Genomic DNA, 19037 nt, shown 5'->3' with positions numbered 1-19037 from the left:
CCTAAGCCATCTCTAAGTTTCTTTGATGATGTTGGAAGGGCTTCCCGAATACCTCTTCTGAAACTCCCTTGCTCCGCTTCCGCTTTCCTTTTCTCCATACTAAACTCCTCGGCTTTGCACGCTCGCTCGACGAGAGTCACAAACTCTGATTTCCAAAATGCCAACATACAGCTTTATCTCATCATTCAGTCCATCTTGAGCGTTTACATCACGACTTCGAAGAAATGCATTCTCGCTGTCTGGCTAAGCCTCACGAATTTTCGTTCATAGTCGATGAACCGACATGGAACCTTGTTTAAGTTCGAGAAATTCCTTTCGTTTTGGTCCATAAATCTCGGTGATATACTTTTTCGAAACTCGGTTTGGAAGAACTCCCAAGTTACTTGTTCGCGGGCACTGTGAAGTCGAGTACTCCACCAATAGTAGGCGTAATCACGTAGCAAGGAGATGGTACACTTTAGGCATTCATCGGTGTACAAGATAGCTCATCGAGTACCGGATCGTGTTGTCCAACCAAAATTCGCTTGCTCGGCATCATCACTATCCGTAGCTTTAAATTCAGTAGCCCCATGTTTTCGGATTCTATCAACTGGGGCTTATTCGACCTTATTTGGTCAATTACCGGAGGCATTGTAGGTGCTTGGGGTGTGTTTGTTGGGAATGGAGGTTGTGGAGCAGTAGTATTAGTTCGAATGTATTGGTTGAACCAATCATTCATCACGCTATAAAAGGCTTGTCTAGCCTCGTCATTCGGATTGCTAGCAACAGGTTGAGAGTCCGCCGCGCTGTCCCTTGTGGGAGCAGCGCCACACTCTCCACATCATCAGCTATCGCTTTCGGTTGGGATCGGGATCCATTACTATAAATAAACACAAGTTCAAACGTCGAAATCACCACACTATCATATAATCACATAAAATGGCATGTATAGCTAGACCCCAAACGCATTACGGTAGTCCTAGAATCGACTAAACCGTAGCTCTGATACCAATAAAATTGTAACACCGAACCCGAGACCGTCACGAGTCGAACGCGAGGTGTTAACAGACTTCAACCCACTTATTGACAATTTTCAGACAAGCTGCCAATCTGAGTACTAGTCGCTCCAAAATTCATAACTTGATTTTTACAACTCGAAAATCAGTTCCGTAAATTTTCCTGAAACTAGACTCATATGTCCATCTACATATTTTTTCTAGAATTTTGGTCGAGCCAATTAGTACAGTTTATTAGTTAAAGTCTCGCCTATTGTAGGGATCGACTACACTGACCTTTGTGCGTTACGAATTGGATATCTCCTGTACAGGGCTTCAATACTAATGCCGTTTGTTTCTATAGAAACTAGACTCAGAGAGGAATCTACACATATATGGAATGACTCCTAATTATCTCTGGTTAATTTACAATGATTTTCCAAAGTTGGAACAGGGGATCCAGAAACCGTTCTGGCCCTATTTCACAAGAACTTTAAAATCTGTTAACTTATAACTCATATGACCATTTCGTTTCTTCCATATGAAAGTAGATTCATCAAGGTACACTTACATAATTTATTTGCTATTTAATACCATTCCTACTATTTTTAGTGATTTTTCACATCCACGTCACTGCTGCTGTCAGCATCTGCCTTTAGTAGGCTTTACCTATTTCATACTTTCCATGATTCAATTGGCCCTTTTTACATACATAGCACAAAGCGTGATCATGATTAACCATTCCAATGGCTAATCGTTTCAAAATAATTCCATACCTCATAAGGGTCAACATACAAACGATTATAGTTCTATGCTAAAAGCGTATATAAGCCATTTTCGCATGGCTATCCAAGTTTACACAAACCGGAAGGTACATGACCTTCAACAAAGGATGGTCCTATACATGCCATTTCAAAGTTCAACCAAAATTTGTACCAAAATGGGGCTTCGATAGTGTGGATGACTTGACTTCTTTGATCCCGAATCCGATAGCTAACGAGCGAAACCTATAAAACAGAGAGCCAAAGCAACGGGTAAGCATTTTAATGCTTAGTAAGTCTCAAGCAATGAAATCAGCTTTGACTAAGGTATTTTATTCACATGGCTAATTAAACCACTTTACTAATTCACATTCCCATACTCATACTTATTTCACATCACCGACCCTTATGTTCATACACAAAAGAACAACTTAGCCCAAGGCCGGTAGCTCGTTTATCAACTTAGCGATACTTACTTGTAAGAATTCAATTAGTACAAGCACATACAAACATACCTCATTGCTGGAATTTTCACAAGTGTATAAGCTGAAATTTTTACAGCAAGATTGCTCACTTCGAATCACATACTTTCGGATTTAACCGGATATAGCGACTTCAGACGATTGCCTTGGTCATAACCCGATTTGGTGACTTGCACAAAGGCCTTGGTCTTAGCCGGATATATCAACTCGCATACGAATGCCTTGGTCTTAGCCCGGATATATCAACTCATACGAATGCCTTGGTCTTAGCCGGATATATCAACTCGCATACGAATGCCTTGGTCTTAGCCGGATATATTTCCAATGTTCACTTACATATATATCAATATTCAAGACACGTCCATAGTTCATTTTCGTTACTAAAGCTCTAACACAAAATATCTATCAACCTTTACTATTTCGGCTCAATGGCCACACAAACAAGGAGCATAATTTTGATATAATTCAAGTAGGGTCATCACTCGAAGACTTACCTTGGATGTTGTCGAGCGATTTAAATGGCTATTCAACTACTTTTTCCTTCCCTTTATCGGATTTAGCTCCCTTTGCTCTTGAGCTAATTTACACAAATTTAACTTATTAAAATCTCATCATGATAGCTTATGGCCGAATATGACAAGGAGTGTAAATGGTCATGTGGCCATCCTTTAGCTCAAATACACAATGGTCATGCACATTTTTACATCACAACAAGCAATTCAATACATTCAAACATCAACGTGAAGTTCAAAGTACTTGGCCCTTATATACATTAGGCATCAAAGTTGTATATGTACGAAATCATAAATCGAACTCAACACATTAGTTAATATTCCTCTTATTTACTTCATAATCAACACATCATCACAAGCAAATATACACTTTGAATTAGTATATATGTCATACCAATCCATCATGTGCAAACATATATTCATGTAGGTGCAAGGGCCGAATTCTCAAGTGGCTTATATCCAAATATATACACATTTCCAAAGCTTAAATCTTACTTACCATGCAACATGCATGAATTATACTTATGGATATATCATGGCCGAATACCACAACACCACACCATTTCAATTTGGTCATGGTGAAACAAAGAACTTAGTATCTCATTCAAAAAATGCTAAAAGAAAATCTAAGAATCTTCAATCCTCCATCACATGTATCACTTTCAAGCTTGTTATTTAACATGCAATGGCATTAACACCACATTCACTTTGGCCGAATTTCATTCCCATGACATAACAAGGATTTGAACCATGGGCTAACAAGAACATTAAGCTAGCAACTAAAAACATGCATGAACCTCAAACATACCTTAATCTTGATGCAAGTTTAGCCAACCTCTTCCTAATCCTCTTCCAAACCAAGTATGAAGCAAAACTCCTTCCTTAACCTTAGTATTTTCGGCCAACAAGAGAGTGAAAAGAGATGAACAAAATTTTTCTTTCTTCCTTTAGGACATTCGCCAAGCTATGGAGGAAGATGGACACTTTTTTTTTGTTTCTCATCTACTAACATTAATTGTTTATTCCATACCCTTATTTTATTCTTTCCATCATAACCCATTTACCAAACATGTTTCATGACATGATTTTTGCCCATAAATCCTTGTCATGGCCGGCCACTAACTATGGGGGAAATTTGACATGCAAGTCCATTGTTTTGCATGCATCCTTTAATTAGTCATCACACATTTTCCCTCATACTTTCAAAGTTTATTACTAGGTCCTTTCTAGTGAAATTCACATCTATAATTCTAAATCAAAGCATAAAAATATCACACATGAGTTAACACACATTATAGGCAATAAAATAAATATTAAATTATTTTTATGCCTTGGTTTTGTGGTCCCGAAACCACATTTCGACTAGGGTCGTTTTAAGGCTGTCACAACTCTCCCCACTTTAGAAATTTTCGTCCCGAAAATCTTACCGTAAATAGGTTTGGATATTGCTCTTTCATAGAGTTCTCGGGTTCCCAAGTAGCTTCTTCTATCCCGTGTTTGAGCCATAACACTTTCACTAGCGGAACCCTTTTGTTTCAACTCTTTCATTTCACGAGCTAGAATACGAATCGGTTCTTCTTCATAACTCATATCGGCTTGAATTTCAACCTCGATGGACTAATTACGTGCGACGGATCAGATCTATAGCGTCGAAGCATTGAAACATGGAAGACGTTGTGAATCTTTTCAAGTTCGGGGCAAGATCAAACGATACACGAATCGGGCCAACTCGTTCGGAGATTTCAGATGCGGCCCAATGAATCTCGGCTCAACTTGCCCTTACGGCCGAATCTGAGTATCTTTTCCACGGCGAAACTTTAAGAAACACTTTATCTCCCACGATACTCAATGTCCTTTCGTTTCAAATCCGCATACGATTTCGGACGATCGGAGGCTATCTTGATTTTCACGGATTACTTTTACTTTCATTCAGCATCTTTAATCAAATCCACTCCAAAAATTTTGTTCTCACCGAGCTCGGTCCAAAACAATGGTGTACGGCATTTACGCCCGTACAAAGCCTCGTAAAGCGCCATCTTAATACTTGATTGAAAACTATTGTTGTAGCGAATTCAATCAAAGGTAGGTACCGTTCCCACGAACCATCGAACTCGAGGATGCAACATCTCAACATATCCTCAAGTATCTCGAATTATCGCTCGGATTGACCATCGGTTTGGGGGTGAAAGGCGGTTTGAAATGCAACTTGTGCCCAATGCTTCTTGTAATTTCTTCCAAAATCGCGAGGTGAACCTCGGATCTCTATCAAACACTAAATCGGTACCCGTGTAATCTCACAATCGAGAAGCGTACAATTCAGCTAGTTTATCCAATGAAAATCCATACATACGGGGATAAAGTGAGCCGACTTAGTCGATCTATCAATAATAACCCAAATTGCATCCTTCTTACTTGCGACAACGGCGGTCAGGACACAAAGTCCATTGTGACTCGATCCCATTTCCACTCGGGTATCGTGATCGGTGAAGTAACCACGAAGGCACTTGATGCTCCGCTTTCACTTGTTGACATATTAAACATCTTGCAACAAAGTCGGAGATGTCTCGTTTCATACCATGCCACCAAAACCGACGTTTCAACTCATTGTACATCTTCGTACTCCCGGGTGGATTGCCATTCGGCTACAATGAGCTTCGTTCGAATTATCGAAATAAGTTCAATTCTTTGGAACACACAAACGACTTCGAACCTCAAACAATCGTCATCATCAATTTGAAACTCCGATTCCTTGTTGAACACACTCGGCCCGTTTTGCACGCAACTCCTCATCAACTTTACGAGCTTCACGAATTTGATGAGTCAACAATGGTTTGGTCATTAATTGACTACTAACACATTGTCGGGTAGGATAGACAAGTGTACATTCATCGCTCAGTAAAGCAAGCGGTGATTTCGGCTTAAGGCATCCGCAACCACATTAGCCTTTCGGGTGATAGTCAATGACCAGCTCATAATCCTTTAACACTCGAGCCAACGTCTTTGTCGTAGATTTAAGTCTCTTTGAGTCATCAAATATTTGAGACTTTTGTGATCCGAATACACATGGCACTTCTCACCAAATAAGTAATGTCGCCATATCTTTAAGGCGAATCGATGGCGACCAATTCGAGATCATGGGTCGGATAATTTTCTCATGTGGCTTTAATTGTCTCGACGATAGGCCACAACTCGACCTTCTTGCATCAATCGCAACCTAACCCAAGTAGGGAGGCGTCACTATAGATGACAAACTCTTTGCCGATTAAATTTGTACTAATCTTGGAGCTTAGTCAAATGAGTTTTCAATTGGTCAAAACTTTTCGACACTTTTCCGTCCATTCAAACTTGACATCTTTACAAGCGGTTTCGTCATGGGTGTGGCTATCATCGAGAATCCTTTTACAAACCGTCGGTAATGTAAGCAAGTCCCAAAAGCTCGAACCTCGGTAATATTTCTTGGAGGTTTCGATTAAGTATGGCTGAAATTTTGCTTGGGTCGACTCGAATACCCGATGCAGATACCACGTGACCCAAGAAGCTAACCTCTCTTAACCGAACTCACACTTGCTAAACTTAGCATATAACCGCTTATCCGTAAAATTTGCAACACTAATCTCGGTGCTCGCATGTTCGGTCTCATCTCTTGAATAGACCAAGATGTCGTCGATGAACACAACTACGAACCGATCCAAATATGATCTCGAAGATCCGATTCATCAAATCCATAAATACTGCGAGGGCATTAGTGAGCCCAAAGCGGCATCACTAAGAACTCGTAGTGACCATATCTCGATTACGAAGGCGGTTTTGGGTATGTCCGAATCTCGGATTACATGGCGATAATAGCCCGATCTCAAATCTATTTTGAGAACACCGAGGCTCCTTGAGTTGATCGAACAAATCATCGATACGTGGTAACGGATACTTGTTCTTTATTGTCACTTTATTAAGGCGACGATAGTCGATGCACAACCTCATGGTTCCGTCCTTCTTTTCACAAACAACCTTTGGTGCACCCCAAGGTGAAAAACTTCAGGCGAGCAAAACCTCTATCCATCAACTCTTGCAACCGAGCTTTCAACTCCTTTAATTCGTTGGTGCCATACGATATGGAGCTATCGAAATCGGTGTGGTCCCGGTACAAGCTCAATGCCAAACTCTATCTCCGAACAGTGGCAAACCCGCAATTCTTGGGAAAAACGTCCGGTATTCACAAACCACCCAACAGATTTGGGTTCTATTCCTAACTCCTTATCATCAAGTACATACGCAAGGTATGCTTCACACCCTTTTCTTACATATTTACGGGCCAACATTGATGATATTACGGTGGCAACCCTTCAAGTTCGTAGACTCAACTCGGATCATCTCGTTGTTTGCGCATCTCAAATCAATAGTCTTGCTTTTGCAATTCACAACCGCATCATGCACGGTCAACCAATCCAATCCAAGAATAACATCAAATTCATCGAGCGGCAAAAGCATCAAGTCCATGGGAAAGCAGTACCTCAATTACTAGGGGCATTTCTTACACACTTTGTCGACCAGCACATAACGACCCAAAGGATTTGACACCGAATTACGAACTCGATGAGACTCAATAGGCAAAGTCTTCTTTGGATGCTAAGGTTTCGCATATATAAGAATGAGTAGAACCGAGGTCAATCAAAGCAATCACATTAGTATCAAAGAGAGTGAAAGTACCGTAATAACATCCGGCGAGGAGGCATCCTCGCGTCTTGCCGTATAGCATAAGTCCTAGCTGGAGCGCGAGCCTCGGATCTGGTCGCGACATCTCTAGATCCTCTCGACCACCACTAGCCTTGCCCGTATTTCCGGATGGTCTACCTCGGCGGTGGTAGTACCGGTTTCCCACTCCGATCTACATTCATTCGAGACAACCTCGGGCAATCTTTAATGAAGTGGTCAACTGATCCACACTTGTAACAGAGCGGTCACGGAATCTCTGACTTCCAAAATGCCATTTGCCACAATCATCGGCACTCAGTCCTCTCTCGTCGATCATTCCCACTCTGGCGATCAAGTGATTCGTGGTCACAGGGGTCGATCGCGATCTCGTCTAGAAAAGCCGAAGTGTCTCTAGATCGGCCTAAGCCATCTCTAAGTTTCTTTGATGATGTTGGAAGGGCTTCCCGAATACCTCTTCTGAAACTCCCTTGCTCCCGCTTCGCTTTCCTTTTCTCCATACTAAACTCCTCGGCTTTGCGCTCGCTCGACGAGAGTCACAAACTCTGATTTCCAAAATGCCAACATACTGCTTTATCTCATCATTCGGTCCATCTTGAGCGTTTACATCACACTTACGAAGAAATGCATTCTCGCAGCGTCTGGCTAAGCCTCACGAATTTTCGTTCATAGTCGATAACCGACATGGAACCTTGTTTAAGTTCGAGAAATTCCTTTCGTTTTGGTCCATAAATCTCGATGATATACTTTTCCGAAACTCGGTTTGGAAGAACTCCCAAGTTACTTGTTCGCGGGCACAACTGAAGTCGAGTACTCCACCAATAGTAGGCGAATCACGTAGCAAGGAGATGGTACACTTTAGGCATTCATCGGTGTACAAGATAGCTCATCAGTGCGGATCGTGTTGTCCAACCAAAATTCGCTTGCTCGGCATCATCACTATCCGTAGCTTTAAATTCAGTAGCCCCATGTTTTCGGATTCTATCAAGCGGGGCTTATTCGACCTTATTTGGTCAATTAGGAGGCATTGTAGGTGCGGGGTTTGTGTTTGTTGGGAATGGAGGTTGTGGAGCACCGTATTAGTTCGAATGTATTGGTTGAACCAATCATTCATCACGCTATAAAAGGCTTGTCTAGCCTCGTCATTCGGATTGCTAGCAACAGGTTGAGAGTCATGGCGCTGTCCCTTGTGCGGGAGCAGCGCCACACTCTCCACATCATCAGCTATCGCTTCGGTTGGGATCGGGATCCATTACTATAAATAAACACAAGTTCAAACGTCGAAATCACCACACTATCATATAATCACATAAAATGGCATGTATAGCTAGACCCCAAACGCATTACGGTAGTCCTAGAATCGACTAAACCGTAGCTCTGATACCAATAAAATTGTAACACCCGAACCCGAGACCGTCATGGGAGTCGAACGCGAGGTGTTAATGAACTTCAACCCACTTATTGACAATTTTCAGACAAGCTGCCAATCTGAGTACTAGTCGCTCCAAAATTCATAACTTGATTTTTACAACTCGAAAATCAGTTCCGTAAATTTTTCCTGAAACTAGACTCATATGTCCATCTACATATTTTTTCTAGAATTTTGGTCGAGCCAATTAGTACAGTTTATTAGTTAAAGTCTCGCCTATTGTAGGGATCGACTACACTGACCTTTGTGCGTTACGAATTGGATATCTCCCTGTACAGGGCTTCAATACTAATGCCGTTTGTTTCTATAGAAACTAGACTCAGAGAGGAATCTACACATATATGGAATGACTCCTAATTATCTCTGGTTAATTTACAATGATTTTCCAAAGTTGGAACAGGGGATCCAGAAACCGTTCTGGCCCTATTTCACAAGAACTTTAAAATCTGTTAACTTATAACTCATATGACCATTTCGTTTCTTCCATATGAAAGTAGATTCATCAAGGTACACTTACATAATTTATTTGCTATTTAATACCATTCCTACTATTTTTAGTGATTTTTCACATCCACGTCACTGCTGCTGTCAGCATCTGCCTTTAGTAGGCTTTACCTATTTCATACTTTCCATGATTCAATTGGCCCTTTTTACATACATAGCACAAAGCGTGATCATGATTAACCATTCCAATGGCTAATCGTTTCAAAATAATTCCATACCTCATAAGGGTCAACATACAAACGATTATAGTTCTATGCTAAAAGCGTATATAAGCCATTTTCGCATGGCTATCCAAGTTTACACAAACCGGAAGGTACATGACCTTCAACAAAGGATGGTCCTATACATGCCATTTCAAAGTTCAACCAAAATTTGTACCAAAATGGGGCTTCGATAGTGTGGATGACTTGACTTCTTTGATCCCGAATCCGATAGCTAACGAAGCGAAACCTATAAAACAGAGAGCCAAAACAGCGGGTAAGCATTTTAATGCTTAGTAAGTCTCAAGCAATGAAATCAGCTTTGACTAAGGTATTTTATTCACATGGCTAATTAAACCACTTTACTAATTCACATTCCCATACTCATACTTATTTCACATCACCGACCCTTATGTTCATACACAAAAGAACAACTTAGCCCAAGGCGGTAGCTCGTTTATCAACTTAGCGCATACTTACTTGTAAGAATTCAATTAGTACAAGCACATACAAACATACCTCATTGCTGGAATTTTCACAAGTGTATAAGCTGAAATTTTTACAGCAAGATTGCTCACTTCGAATCACATACTTTCGGATTTAACCGGATATAGCGACTCATACGATTGCCTTGGTCATAACCCGGATTTGGTGACTTGCACAAAGGCCTTGGTCTTAGCCGGATATATCAACTTCATACGAATGCCTTGGTCTTAGCCGGATATATCAACTCGCACGAATGCCTTGGTCTTAGCCCGGATATATCAACTCATACGAATGCCTTTGGTCTTAGCCGGATATATTTCCAATGTTCACTTACATATATATCAATATTCAAGACCGTCCATAGTTCATTTTCGTTACTAAAGCTCTAACACAAAATATCTATCAACCTTTACTATTTCGGCTCAATGGCCACACAAACAAGGAGCATAATTTTGATATAATTCAAGTAGGGTCATCACTCGAAGACTTACCTTGGATGTTGTCGGCGATTTCGACGGCTATTCAACTACTTTTTCCTTCCCTTTATCGGATTTAGCTCCCTTTGCTCTTGAGCTAATTTACACAAATTTAACTTATTAAAATCTCATCATGATAGCTTATGGCGAATATGACAAGGAGTGTAAATGGTCATATGGCCATCCTTTAGCTCAAATACACAATGGTCATGCACATTTTACATCACAACAAGCAATTCAATACATTCAAACATCAACGTGAAGTTCAAAGTACTTGGCCCTTATATACATTAGGCATCAAAGTTGTATATGTACGAAATCATAAATCGAACTCAACACATTAGTTAATATTCCTCTTATTTACTTCATAATCAACACATCATCACAAGCAAATATACACTTTGAATTAGTATATATGTCATACCAATCCATCATGTGCAAACATATATTCATGTAGGTGCAAGGGCCGAATTCTCAAGTGGCTTATATCCAAATATATACACATTTCCAAAGCTTAAATCTTACTTACCATGCAACATGCATGAATTATACTTATGGATATATCATGGCGAATACCACAACACCACACCATTTCAATTTGGTCATGGTGAAACAAAGAACTTAGTATCTCATTCAAAAAATGCTAAAAGAAAATCTAAGAATCTTCAATCCTCCATCACATGTATCACTTTCAAGCTTGTTATTTAACATGCAATGGCATTAACACCACATTCACTTTGGCGAATTTCATTCCCATGACATAACAAGGATTTGAACCATGGGCTAACAAGAACATTAAGCTAGCAACTAAAAACATGCATGAACCTCAAACATACCTTAATCTTGATGCAAGTTTAGCCAACCTCTTCCTAATCCTCTTCCAAACCAAGTATGAAGCAAAACTCCTTCCTTAACCTTAGTATTTTCGGCCAACAAGAGAGTGAAAAGAGATGAACAAAATTTTTCTTTCTTCCTTTAGGACATTCGGCCAAGCTATGGAGGAAGATGGACACTTTTTTTTTGTTTCTCATCTACTAACATTAATTGTTTATTCCATACCCTTATTTTATTCTTTCCATCATAACCCATTTACCAAACATGTTTCATGACATGATTTTTGCCCATAAATCCTTGTCATGGCGGCCACTAGCTATGGGGAAATTTGACATGCAAGTCCATTGTTTTGCATGCATCCTTTAATTAGTCATCACACATTTTCCCTCATACTTTCAAAGTTTATTACTAGGTCCTTTCTAGTGAAATTCACATCTATAATTCTAAATCAAAGCATAAAAATATCACACATGAGTTAACACACATTATAGGCAATAAAATAAATATTAAATTATTTTTATGCCTTGGTTTTGTGGTCCCGAAACCACATTTCGACTAGGGTCGTTTTAAGGCTGTCACAAGGTAGGTTGTATATTTCTTGCATATGAGCTTACTAAGCTATATAGCTTACTCCATTTATTTTCCATGTTTTATAGTGTCGCCAAGCTAGCTCGAAATCGGAGATCGTCGAAGATTCGCCTCACACTATCAAAACTGTTATTTTGGGTATTTGATGATCTTAGTATTTTGAAAGTATGACATCTATAGGGACTATGACATCTATAGGGACTTGGTCATTTTGTTATATGTGTCATTTGATTTGGCAAAATGCATTGGCTCAATTTGTTTAAGTTGATTTGGTGTTTAGCCATGTAAATGGCTTATTTTGGCTAAAATGGTCGTAAGCCCATTTATATATGTATATGTGCCAATGTCTTTGGTGTTATGGTCATGGCACGCTTGGTGGATGATGGAGTGTGATTTTTAGCATGAATTTGAAATGTTTGGAAATGTGCTTTATTGGTGAGATGATAATCTTATGCACAAGGAGGTGTTATGAAAGTAGTTTAATAATATTTTGTATATGTGAAATTATCATTGTTAATTTGGGACATGATAAATGTTGTGAGTATGATAGTGGATGGTATTGTATTGATATGATTTACCCATGATTGTGGATGTTTGGCTGCCTAACTATGCCATGTTTTGTGTCTTTAGTTTGGTGTAAGTGTATGTGTGAATAAGAGTGGCAAATGACTTGGTAAATAGCCTTTATTTTGTCCACACGGGTAGACACACTCCTGTGTGTCTTGGCCGTGTGGGACACACTCTGCCCCATGGGCGTATGTATAGGCCGTGTGTCCCCTGCACCTTAATTTTGAGAAATAGAATGCTCAGAATTGAGCACATGGGCAGAGACACGAGCGTGTGTCTCAGCCGTGTGGACGGCACAGCCTCAAACACGAGTGGTGTCCTAGCCATGTGAAGTCTATACCTATTTTATGAAAATTAATTTTCCACATGGCCTAGCACACGGGCATGTGACTTGGCCATGTAACTTCAATTTGTTCATGGGTTGTGTCAGAGAGTTACACGAGGTTGGGACATGAGCGTGTGTAGCCACATGGCCTGTCCACACGGGCGTGTGACCCCTGTTTAGTGGAAAAATTTTCTAAGTTTGTAAAAATTTCTAAAGTTCTCAGTTTAGTTCTGGACCATTCCCAAAGCATGTTTTTGGTCTCGTAGGCTCGTACTAGGGTGGAACACTTTTGAGGGATACAGTACATTTCAAGCACATTTCCATCACCGGATAGAGCATATCACTGGTGGAACACTCTTATATCAGTGGCACTGAGGGAAAGAGTCACTTGGGATTTCTTACAAGAGGAATTCAGAAAGAAGTATATCAGTCAGCGATTTTTGGATCAGAACCGTAAAGAGTTCTTAGAACTAAAACAAGGTCGTAAGACTGTGACTGAGTACGAACAAGAGTTTGTTAAGCTCAGTAAGTATGCTTGGAAATGTGTCTCGACAGAGGCTATTATGTGTAAGAGATTCGAAGATGGACTAAATAAGGACATTAGACTGTTAGTTGGGATTTTAGAGCTGAAGAGTTGAGCAAAGAAAAGAGGAAAATTGAGTTTGGGACTAGAGATTTGAGGAAGAGGCTGATAATAAACTTTTCCAATCCTCATCAAATAAATCGAGAGATTTGTATGCTCACTCCAATACTTCAGCTGGGTATCCCAATAGAGATCGTGGGAAGCAATATTCGGGTTCTAAGGCCTAAACTACATCCATAGTAAGCATTGGTAATGCTAGGTCTAATAAGCCTAAATGCCAACATTGCAGTAGACGATATCCCGGTGAATGTAGGATGAATAACTAGGCTTGCTTTAAATGTAGCACCCAAGATCACTTTATCCGAGACTGCCCTGAAATTGTTGAAAAAGACAATTTTCATAATGCAAGATCAAGTAATACTGCTACTAGAGGGAGGCTAGTGAGAAATACCAGAAATGGGACCAGTAGCAGAGGAGTATCCAAAGACTCAACTGTAAGATCGAAAGCTAGAGCACTGCGAGAGCTTATGCCATTCGTGCTCATAAGGATAAGTCCTCCCCTGATGTGATCACTAGTACATTTTTTCTCTTTGATACTAATGTAGTTGCATTAATTGCTCCTGGATCGACTTATTCCTATATTTGCATGAATTTGGTATCTAATAAGAATTTTCCTATTTAGTCCACTGAGTTTGTGATTAAGGTGTCGAATCCCTTAGGCAAATATGTTCTAGTTGATAAAGTTTGCAAGTGTTGTCCTTTAATGATTCAGGGTCACTATTTTTTGGCTGACTTAATTCTTTTGCCATTTGATGAGTTTGATGTAATACTCGAAATGGATTGGTTAACTTTACAGGATGTAGTAGTGAATTGTAGACAAAAGGTTATTTGATTGAAATGTCAAAACAATGAAAGTCTTTGGGTTGAATCGGATGAATAGGGTGAATTGTCTATTGTGATTTCGTTAATGTCAGCTCAGAGGTATGTTAGGAAGGGTTGTGAAGCATTTCTTGCGTATCTACTAAATACTAAGGTGTCTAAATGGAAGATCGAATCTGTGTCGGTAGTTTGTGAATATACGGATGTGTTCCCAAAAGAGTTGTAAACAATCCGGTTCAGACCCTAGCAGAATAGTGGTTTCGAGACCACAAATCTGAGTCAAAAAAATATTTTAATATTATTTTTCGTGTTTACCATATGTGAATTGATATATGTGAAAATTTCATATGAAAATTTGATCGATTGTGTGCTTAATTTTGTAAAAGGACTTAATCGCATAAAATGTAAAAGTTGCTTGCCATATGTTGAAAGTGCTTGTTTGCTATGATTGATTAATTGTAAAGTCCCTAACATGAAATTTGGCCACTATTAACGTTAGTGGACGGTTATGGACTTGATATATATGATGTTATAATGTTTTTAGTAAGGTTATTTTGGTAATTGGATTAATAAGTATAATTTAACAAAACCAAAAGCTAAAATTAGCTCATTTTTAGTGTTCATGCACAGCAAATACAAAGAAAATAAAAGAAAAAGAACCCTCTAGGGTTCGGCTATGCTAAAGCTCAATTAAGGCTAAATTGTAAAAATGAAATTTTGAGGGACTAAAATGTAAAATAAATGAAATATGTGGTCTTAAATGAGTGCTATGAACATTTGGCTATGTATAAGTATCTGCAAATTATGTGTAATTTGTGATTTTGTGAAATAAGGACTAAATTGTCAAAATATAAAAATATGAGGGTTAATTTGCAAAATGCCCTAAATATGTGTTTTTGGATTGATTTGAATGTGATGTGTCACTTTTGAGGGATACAACATATTAGCGGTGGAACACTCTTATATCTGTGGCACTGAGGGAAAGAATCACTTGGGATTTCTTCCAAGAGGAATTTAGAAAGAAGAATATCAGTCAGTGGTTTATGGATCAGAAACATAACGAGTACTTAGAACTGAAACAAGGTCATAGGACTGTGACTGAGTATGAACGAGAGTTTGTTAGGCTCAGTAAGTATGCTCGGGAATGTGTCTCGACAGAGGCTATTATGTGTAAAAGATTCGAAGATGGACTAAATAAGGACATTAGACTGTTAGTTGGGATTTTAGAGCTGAAGAGTTGAGCAAAGAAAAGAGGAAAGTTGAGTTTGAGACTAGAGATTTGAGGAAGAGACCGATGAATAAACTGTTTCAATCCTCATCAAATAAATCGAGAGATTTGTATGCTCACTCCAATGCTTCAACTGGGTATCCCAACAGAGATCGTGGAAAGCAATATTCGGGTTCTAAGGCCCAAACTACATCCATAGTAAGTATCGGTAATGCTAGGTCTAATAAGCCTGAATGCCAACACTGCAGTGACGATATCCCGGTGAATGTAGGATGAATAACTGGGCTTGTTTTAAATGTGGCTCCCAAGATCACTTTATCCGAGACTGCCCTGAAGTTGTTGAAAAAGACAATTTTCATAATGCATGATCGAGTAATACTGTTGCTAGAGGGAGGCTAGTGAGAAATACAGGAAATAAGACCAGTAGTAGAGGAGTATCCAAGGACTCAGCTGTAAGATCGAAAGCTAAAGCACCTACGAGAGCTTATGCCATTCGTGCTCATGAGGATAAGTCCTCCCCTGATGTGATCACTGTTACATTTTCTCTCTATGATACTAATGTAGTTGCATTAATTGGTACTGGATCGACTCATTCCTATATTTTCATGAATTTGGTATCTAATAAGAATTTTCCTGTTGAGTCCACTGAGTTTGTGATTAAGGTGTCGAACCCCATAGGCAAATATGTTCTAGTTGATAAAGTTTGTAAGCGTTTTGCTTTAATAATTCAGGGTCACTGTTTTCTGGCTAACTTAATGCTTTTTCCATTTGATGAGTTTGATGTAATACTCGGAATGGATTGGTTAACTCTACAGGATGTAGTAGTGAATTGTAAACAAAAGGTTATTTAATTGAAATGTCAAAACATTGAAACTCTTCGGGTTGAATCGGATGAATGGGGTGATTTGTCTATTGTGATTTCGTCAATGTCAACTCAGAGGTATGTTAGGAAGGGTTGTGAAGCATTTCTTGCGTATCCACTAAATACTAAGGTGTCTGAATTCAAGATCGAATCTGTGCTAGTAGTTTTTGATTATACGGATGTGTTCCCAAAAGAGTTGTAAATAGTCCGATTCAGACCCTAGTCAGAATAGTGGTTTCGAGACCACAAATCTTAGTCAAAAAAACATTTTAATATTATTTTCCGTGTTTACTATATGTGAATTGATATATGTGAAAATTTCGTATGAAAGTTTGATCGATTGTGTGCTTAATTTTGAAAAAGGACGTAATCGCGTAAAATGTAAAAGTTGCTTGCCATATGTTAAAAGTGCTTATTTGATATTGATTAATTGTAAAGTCCTTAACATGAAATTTGGCCACTATTAAGGTTAGTGGACGGTTATGGACTTGATATATATGATGTTATAATGTTTTTAGTAAGGTTATTTTGGTAATTGGATTAATAAGTATAATTTAACGAAACCAAAAGCTAAAATTAGCTCATTTTTAGTGTTCTTGCACCGAAAATACAAAGGAAATAAAAGAAAAAGAACCATCTAGGGTTTGGCTATGCTAAAGCTCAATTGAGGTATGATTTTAGATTGGTTTTTGATAATTTCTACGTTTTTTTTATCGTTGCTTTATGTTTTACTAAGCCCATGTTTCAATTTTTGAATTTGATTATGATTTTAAGTTATGCCATTGATGAAACTATGAGTTTTGTGAATTTAATTGTTAATAAATGGAAGATATGCTTTGGGGTTAACATGTTTTGTCTTTGAATTTTTGATAAATGTGAGTAATTTGGGCTAAATTATAAAAATAAAATTTTGAGGGAGTAAAATGTGAAATAAAAGAAATATGTGGTCTTATATGAGTGCTATGAACATTCGGCTATGCATAAGTATATGCAAATTTTGTGTAATTTGTGATTTTGTAAAATAGGGACTAAATTGTCAAAATATGAAAATATAAGGGTTAATTTGAAAAATGCCCTAAATATGTGTTTTTGGATTGATTTGAATGATCTGGTGAATAAAAGAGTTAAATTTGAATTTATATAGATCAAGAATTAAAGAATACGGAATTAGATCGGGGAAAGTTAAAAGTCGCCGGGTGGCCGATTCCGTCTATTCGAATCCGTACGAGGTAAGTCAATATATAAATAAATGTGCTTGAATTGATTTATTCATGTATATATGTCATTCTATTGTGACGAATGATAATATGAGAGGTGAATATGAGATATCCGAGAAAGTATCGACAAAGTTCCTACGTTTGAAAAGCCTCGTACGAACCTTAGGAATAGTTAGGATACATATGTCACGACATAGGATCTGAAATGTGTTATCGTGTAAGACCACGTCTGGGATGTTGGCATCATATTTAATTTCGTGTAAGACCCTGTTTGAAACGTTGGCATTGTACGAGCTTTCTGAGCTATCCGCGTGTCCTTGTGATTCCAAATGGTTCAACGGGCATTCTGAGAAAATGAATTATGATATGAACATGTATCCGATTCAGGTATGTTTGGAATGAGTATCATATATGATGTAAAAAGGTAAGTGTATGTAATTTAGTGATCAGTTGATGATATGTCATAAAAGCATGAGAAAATATGCTATATGTGTTAAATAATTTTGTAATATATGAAATGTATATGAACATTGAGGTTTGTGATAGTATTTGGCTATGAATTATATGCAAATTGATGATTATTATATGATTTAAATGATAAGTTTATTTGTATATGGCTTACTAAGCTTTTGAAAGCTTACTTTGTGTGTGTTTGTATTGTTTTATAGATATCGTAGCTATCGGGAGCTTAGGGATCATCGAGGATTGTCACCATACTATCAAACTTTAATTTGGTACCTTTTGAAATGTATATATTAAAGTATGGCATGTATAGGCTATAAGTATTTTGAGGTATGTTTTATAATGTGTATATTATGCCATGAGATATGGCTAAATTATGTTTGAACTTATGGTTTGATTTTGGTATATGATATGTTATGCAATTGTGGTATGTTTGATGTGTTCTTGAATAGCCAAGAGAAATGGAAAGTTTGGTAAGTTTTGGTGTGTGATTATTTGATGATTTTGTAAGATTTTGATATGAGAATGAATGAATTGAAAAGAGGTCATAAACCATATGTTTTGATATGTTTTTGGTTTATGGAATGACATGAATTGGTATGTTATATGAAGATGAGATTGATTGATAATATCGTAGTATGAATAATGGATGATTTGTGACTTGAAATGGTTATAATTGATATGCATTTGGTGTCTATTTGATAATTGTAGGGAGGACCCTTAATGGGTGGCAAATTGGCCTTGTAAATGGCCTATTTTTACCGACACTGGCAGAGACATGAGCGTGTGTCTCAGCCGTGTTGGTCGAGGGCCATTTCAAAATGAGCCTGAGCAGACCACACGATTGTACACACGAGCATGTGCTAGGCCGTGTGGCCAAGTTAGTTTCGACCACGGGCTAGACACACGGGCGTGTGACTGGCCGTGTGATCCAAGTTAGTAGCCTTTCTAATTTTCACAC

Source organism: Gossypium arboreum, chromosome 13 (genome assembly GCF_025698485.1).
Source record: "Gossypium arboreum isolate Shixiya-1 chromosome 13, ASM2569848v2, whole genome shotgun sequence".
Classification (NCBI taxonomy): Eukaryota; Viridiplantae; Streptophyta; class Magnoliopsida; order Malvales; family Malvaceae; genus Gossypium; species Gossypium arboreum.
This window is presented reverse-complemented; position numbering follows the sequence as displayed.